The following is a 7,764-nucleotide window of genomic DNA, read 5'->3' on the forward strand; positions in this document are numbered from 1 at the left end:
TCAACCTCTCTTTATCTTATGTTTTGTATATGCCTCTTTTTTTCCATCTTTTTCACACACACCCCGCCCCCGCAAATCTGATCACCTTTGTCTTTGAATGAGAACATTTAGACCATTTTCATTTAATCTAATTATTTGGGGTTTAAATCTATCTTAGTATTTGTTTTCTATTTGTTTTATGATTCTATTTGTTTTCTCTCCTTTCTTGCTTTCATTTTGATTGAGCATTTAAAATTTCTCTTTTCTCTTCAATAAGCAAGGAAATTATATAGCATTTAGTATTTTTTGTTTTTTTCTCTCTTGTTTTTATTTATATCCTATTAGCTCTTCTTGGATGATTATTTATATATATGAGTGTGCGTATGTGTGTGTGTGTGTGTGTGTGTGAGAGAGAGAGAGAGAGAGAGAAGAGAGAGAGAGAGAAAGAAGGTACTGTATTTGCAAAATTGATTGTAGAAATAATTTGAGGCTCAGCATATCTTGGTCTTAAGAAGAGAATTCATATTTGTTTATGTATTGTCATTGGTATCACCTCAATTCATTTTTAGGTATTGAGGTAAATTGAAACTGAGCTTCATTTTCTCTATTTTCAGTTCACCCTGTTCTGTTCCTAAGACCTAGCTCTTCAGGATTTCTACAGGGATTTCTACAAATCCCCTTCTCTTCTTGGTAGGCCCTAGACTCTAAGGCCTATTCCTTTACTCCGTGAAGCTGTGAAAAGCGTGCTCAGCTTCTCAGCCTTTTATACTTTCAGGTTCCTTTTGAAATCAGCAAAAGCCCACCAGGGAAGAAGTAGTCCCCAAATCCAGGTTCACCTCCCTCGGCTCCATCCTTCTCCACTCCTTGGCTCACCATACTTTACTCTTTCTGTCTTTCCAACGCCTTGAAATACACCCCTCTCCCCCCATTTCAAACACTTAAAACATTATCTTGCCCAGGCTGTATTGTCCTCAGCTAACGGATTGGTTAGATTTAGCTACACCGTCTTTACTGGTGGTGGAAGTCTAAAACGGTTAGGTTTTTATGTCTAAAATGTATTGTATTTTTCATAATAAAGTAAGTCTACACATGCACCAAGATTGTACCAGAGTAGCATTTATGGTTCTGTTTGTATCATTTCTACAACCTTAGTTTTACAGGTTCAAGAGTTCACTTTGTGAAGACAAGGGATAAAGCAATGACTTGCCTTGAAAAATGCCTGAACTCCAATCATGCTTCCCCAGTGTACACAATGGGTTCTTCATAAGCAGTGGTATTGCAGTTGCCTGGAAACATCTCACCTATCTTATTTTTTAAAATTTCTTTATTGATTAAGGTATTACATATGTGTCCTTATTCCCCCATTCCCCCCCACCCTCCCATTCATGCACCCACCCCCCTGTTGTCACCTATCTTCTTTATCCTTGAGCCATCAGAACAGGTTTCCACCTACATTTTCAAGGACAAAACAATGGCTAACTTTCTTAACTAAAGGGGATTTGGGAAAATAACTAGTGAGGCTGATATAAAACATATGTTAAGAAGGTAAGACCGTGAAATTAAATATTTTTTTTTTATGTCGGTACTATTGTCTTTATCTTTACTACCCCATAAAGAATGGTTGTAGGCTGGGTACAACCCCCATCCTAATGTGCTTCATTATTAAAACAACACTTAATTAAGTGGTGGACAAAGCCAGAAACATGCTGCAGTTTAAGGAAATCTCTCAGGTTATTTTCAGATGTTTCTAGTTTAGCAAAAGCCAAAGCATATTTTGCTGAGCACATTTTATTCCTGTGTGTATTATAAGGGAAATCTAACCCATGTGTTTTATTTCATTAATATTTTGCCAAGTTAAATGGTCCTTTTGCAAGATATATTTAATGTTAAGTTATTTTTACGAGGCTTTTTTCCTTGGATTATGAATTCATATGTCACCTAAAGTAAGTACACTTTGATCCAAATATCTTGTAGTTATGAAGTCAGAAACCCACAGAACTTGGGTGATTTCCCAACAGTGCCAAATACAATATTTCACTCCACTACTAACATCATGATTTTTTCCCTCACATTTGTCAATCAGCACTTTATTGAGAAAACAGCAGACCTACTCTCTTGAAGCCCTCCTTTTTTGTAAATGTCCAAATGAGGCCATGGTCCAATTCAACATGAGCCACTAACTTCATATCAGGGGCACAGACCTAAGTGTAGATTGTATACTGATTGAGTCACATCTGTGGTTACTTACGAGTGTGATATAAGTAAGCACATCAGAGGACATGGCGAATGCTAACTCCTGAGAGTGGCAACCATGGCAGGCGAAGATATGGGCCACAGAAATTCCCAATCCAGGCTGGTGGCAGTACAAATTAGGAAGCTGCTGTAGAGAACAATCATTATCTAGTGAAGTTTCAGAAGTGCATGCCTTCTCAACCAATAATCTCACTCCTAGGTCCAATTCCCGAGAACCGTGCACACGGGAACCAGGAGATGTGTATAAGAAAGTCCATTGAGATGTAGTAACAAAAAAATTGGAAACAACTGAAATATCAATCAATACGAAAACTTGATAAGCCCGTTGTGATATGCAATAAATGTGCTTGTAAAGAGCAATGGAAGTGAAGAAATTACAGGTGTGTACATGAAATCATGGACAAATCTAAAAAAACGAGTGCTGAATGGTAGAAAACCAAGGCATAGTAGAAAAAAAATGCAGTATTATTATATTTAGATGAAGTTTAAAAATCTTTAAAAACAAAGAATTGAGTGTTTAGGAACATCTACAAATATGAACACTATAAATGAAAACTATGAGATGTTATAAACACAATTCGGGATAGACAGTACTTTGCATGGGGCGATGGAAAGTGGAGGGGAGAGGGTATGGGAAGTGCTTCTAGAACCTCATTAATGTTCCATTTTTGAAAGCTGTGTGTTGCATAGACAAGGTTTTTCCATCATTTTATACTTTGAAAATATGTTATCGATATTATTATGTATTTACTCAACCATAACATTTTACTTTTAAAATGCAGGTTTAAGCATGCAATCAACATACATAAATATTTACCCACTGGTTCAATTCTCATGCAATTAAGACAAAAAAATACATTCGGTCAGAGTTCAGTTATAGGCTTAATGCTTCCCTTCCTGTCTTGAGTTAAAAAAAAGAAAAAGAAAAGAAAAGAAGAAGTCCCTTTGGGTTTTTTTTTTCTATGTCTTACATAGCTGGGTAATTTCTTATCTTTTCGGATGAGATGAAATACTATCAGGCAGCTCTGTCATTCCACATAAGTAGTAGTGATTACTCTATCAGAAAAAAATCTATAACATGGTATAGAAGTTAATGTTTGACAAGCAAGTCTCAATGGTGTGCTACAGCTGTCAGTGTGACCATTAGTAACACAAGGCACAATGGGCTAAATTCTGTGGGAGAATGGAACGCTCCCTCAGTCCCGATAAGACGGAACTCTTTCCAGACAACAGGAAATCTATTTACTATGTATAATCAATTATTCACAAATCTAGGGCAACCAGCCTCTTTCCCTCCCCAATCCCTTCTCTACCTTTTTCCTTCGCTCTCTCCCTACCCCCATCTCTCTTTCCCTTTCCTATCCTCCTTTCTTTCACCAACTGTATCAAATAATCTATTATGTACCAGGTACCAAATACTCATGTATGCACTGGTGTCCCAAATGAATTAATGGGACCCTTGACAGAGCATATACTGCAATCATACCTCCTTTTTCTCTCTGGCATAAAATCACCCTTACTTGGTCAATAAAGTGATACCTTCCCATTTTTGACATGTATGTTAGCTGTCTAATTGATTTTGTTTTTGTTTACATTGTGAGTTCTACAATATATATAAATGAGTGTATATTATGTGCATTTTTATATATACAATTTAAAGGCTGATAAAATCAACACTCATAGTCACTACCTAGCTACAGAAATAAGCATTAACTATAGTTAGATTTTTCCCCCTCCCTTTCTCCATCCAGAAATAATGCATGATTTGAATTGTATACCATCATTATCTTGCTTTTTCTTATAGTTTTATAACATGCATTTGTCTAAATATTTTATTTAATACTAGAGGCCAAGTGCACGAATTCATGCACTCGGGGGGTCCCTCAGCCCAGGCTGTACCCTCTCGCAGTCTGGGAGCCCTTGGGGGATGTCTGACTATGGCAGAGGTGGGAGAGGCTCCCACCACTGCCACTGTGTTCGCCAACCTGGCTTCTGGCTGAGCGGCACTCCCCCTGTGGGAGCACACTGACCACCTGGGGGCTGCTCCTGCGTTGAGCATCTGCCCTCTGGTGGTCAGTGCACATCATAGCGACTGATCAACCAGTCAACTGTCTGCTCCCTGGTGGTCAGTACATGTCATAACAAGCGGTTGAGCATACTTAGCATATCATTAGCATATTAGGCTTTTATTATATAGGATATGTAATTGAACAATATAGTATACTTATTGAACAATATAGTATACCTGCACCAGGTGCAAGAATTCGTGCATGGGTGAGGTCCAGCTGGACTGCCCTGATGAGGGCCCATTGGGCCGGGCCAGCGGGGGGAGGGCCCATGCGTGGTTGGTGGCTGACCATGCCCCCGATAGGGGTGTTGAGGCTGATTGGGGTCTGGATCAGGCTGGTTGGCTGCCACAGTACGCATCATAGCCACCAGTCATTCTGGTCCTTCCGCCGTTCTGATATCTGGGCTTTTATATTCTATTGAATAAAGAGAGAATATGCAAATTGACCATCATGCAGTACCCATAGCCACAAGATGGTGGTGCTCAGTCCTCTCAGCCCTGCCGGAGTCCCCCAGTCCTTTCAGCCCCACCAGGGCAGGGGGAGTGGCAGGCGCGCAGTGTGGCCGGACCCACCCTCAGCCCCCCAGCCACCCAGGGCCGGCCTGAGACACAGGCAAGCCTTGGATGTCGGCTGCCCAGCCACCCAAGGCTGCCTGAGGCTCAGGTAACCAGGGCCAGCTGAGGCTTGCGCTGTCGGCTGTGGCAGCAGCAGAGGTGTGATGGGGCATCACCTTCCCCTGATTGCCAGGTCGCCTCCTGCCCCTGAGGGCTCCCAGACTGCAAGAGGGGGCAGGCCAGGCTGAGGGACGCCCCCTCCAGTGCATGAATTTTCATGTACCGGGCCTCTAGTATATAGATATTCTTCTGTGACTCAGTGTTTATTACTCAATGTTCTTTTTTTTGCAGTTTGTTTTGTTGTTTTGTGATTCATCCACGGAGCTGTGGTTAATTTTATTCTTTACAATTGCATAGTATTCCATTCTATGCCTTCATCCCACTTTATCCTTTCTTTGCTGATGGGCATTTTGCTGTTATGGAGAGTCTGCTCCTGGCACAACTGTGCAAGTCTTTCTCTTGGTTATATACTTAGAAGTGGACTTGTTATGTCTTAGACTATGTGAATCCTCCACGGTACTGGAAAATGCTTATTCATTTGCCAAAGTAGGTGTCCTGATTTACATTCTCATCTGTAATAGGTGAGAATTTTTTTAAAAAATATATATTTTATTGATTTTCCACAGAGAGGAAGGAAGAGGGACAGAGAGCCAGAAACATCGATGAGAGAGAAACATCAACCAGCTGCCTCCTGCACACCCCCCAACGGGGATGTGCCTGCAACCAATGCACATGCCCTTGACCTGGAATCGAACCTGGGACCCTTCAGTCCGCAGACCGACGCTCCATCCACTGAGCCAAACCGGTTTTGGCAACAGGTGAGAATTTTTAATTCTACTTCATCATAAACAGGTACTATTGCTTGACTTGTAAGTTGTATCTTACCCTGGCAATAAAGTTGCAATTTATTGATAACCAATGAGTTTGAGCATCACATAATATTTATGTGCCATTCATATGTTCTGTGAAATTCCTGTTTACCACTTTTGCCTATTTTTCTATTTGGTTATGTATCTTTTTTCTTAATGATTCACAAGAGGTCTTCATTTGTATTTCTGATATGGGTTCTTTTCCAGATGTATGTATTTCAGATATGTCCCCCAGTTTGTGGTTTGCATTTTACTCTCTTTATGACATTTAAAAAATATATATTTTTATTGATTTCAGAGAGGAAAGGAGAGGGAGAGAGAGATAGAAGCATCAATGATGAGAGAGAGTCATTGATTGGCTGCTTCCTGCATGTCCCTTACTGGGGATCTAGCCCACAACCCGGGCATGTGCCCTAACCGGGAATCGAGCTGTGACCTCCTGGTTCACAGGTCAATGCTCAACCACTGAGCCACACCAGTTGGACTCTTTATGACATTTTTAAATGTCTTTTGATATCGTGAGTTTAATGTAGTCACAATTATAAATCTCTTTTTCTATGTTTTGTGCTTTTTGCATCTTGTTTAGGAAATCCTTCCCTACATAGAGATTACAAATTTATCCTTCACTGTCCCCTAAAACTTTTTTTAAGTTTTTCATTTCACATTTAAGTCTTAATCCACGAGGAATTAGCTATTGTGTGTGGCGGCACGTAGGGCTCTGTTTTATTTTTTGCGGTAGAGTCACTCCGGGGTCAGAGGACTATTTACTTAGGAGTTTGTCCCTTCCCAAGTGACCTGCACTGCGATCTCCATCTGTACATTCCCTTCTGGGGGCTGTTCTGTTTCTGGGCCCAGTGTTTTGTTCTTTCAGTACACAGTCTGCCTTTGCACTAATATCACATTGTCTTAATAACCACATTTGATAGAGCAAGATGACTCATCTTTTTGTCTTTCAAAATTATTCTGGCTAATTTTAGCCCTTTGAATTTCCATGTAAACTTCAGAATCACATTATAACTTCCATGTAAAACTTTATCTAAATTCTGATTGAAATATAAAGCTTCCAATTCATTTGAGAAGAGTGAATATATGTATGCTATTAACTTTTTCTATCCATCGCATGCTATACTTGCAAAATTATTTAGATCTTTTTGATGCTTTTCAATAAATTAATTCAATAAAGAAATCAGTTGTGCACTTCTTAAAAAATATATATTTTATTTATTTTTTACAGAGAGGAAGGGAGAGGTATAGAGAGTTAGAAACATCGATGAGAGAGAAACATCAATCAGCCGGCTCCAACACCCTCCCCCCCCCCCCCCCCACTGGGGATATGCCTGCAGCCAAGGTACATGCCCTTGACCGGAATCGAACCCGGGACCCCTCAGTCTGCAGGCCGACACTGCATCCACTGAGCCAAACCAGCCAGGGCAGTTGTGCACTTTTTAAACATGTTAACACTTTTTAAAATAACATTAAGCTGTAAATGATATACCAAAAACTGTACATACTTAGCATATACAATTTGATGACTCTGGACATACACAGACACCTTCTCATGAAACTGTTATCACAGTCAAAGTAATAGCCCTGGGCATCACCTCCAAAAGTTTCCTCGTGCCCCTGCGCTGTTGGTTTTGTTTTTGTGGGAAGAATGCTTAACATGAGATCTCCTCTCTTAACAAAAATTTTAAGTGCAAAATTCAGTATTGTTAACTCTAAGAACTATGCTGTACCTCATATCTCTAGAGTTATTGAACTTGCATAAAAAGTTTGTCTCCATTAAACAATTCCCCACCCCCACCCTAGTCCCTGCAACCACTATTCTACTCTCTTTCTATGAGTTTGACTATTTTAGGTATTGCATATAAATGGGATCACGCAGTATTTCTCTTTCTGTAACTGGCTTATTTCACTTCGTGTGGTGTCATTCAGGTTCATCCATGTTGTCGCATAGGGCAGGATTTTTTTTTTCTCTTT

This window comes from Eptesicus fuscus, chromosome 3 (assembly GCF_027574615.1).
Source record: "Eptesicus fuscus isolate TK198812 chromosome 3, DD_ASM_mEF_20220401, whole genome shotgun sequence".
In the NCBI taxonomy this organism is placed as follows: Eukaryota; Metazoa; Chordata; class Mammalia; order Chiroptera; family Vespertilionidae; genus Eptesicus; species Eptesicus fuscus.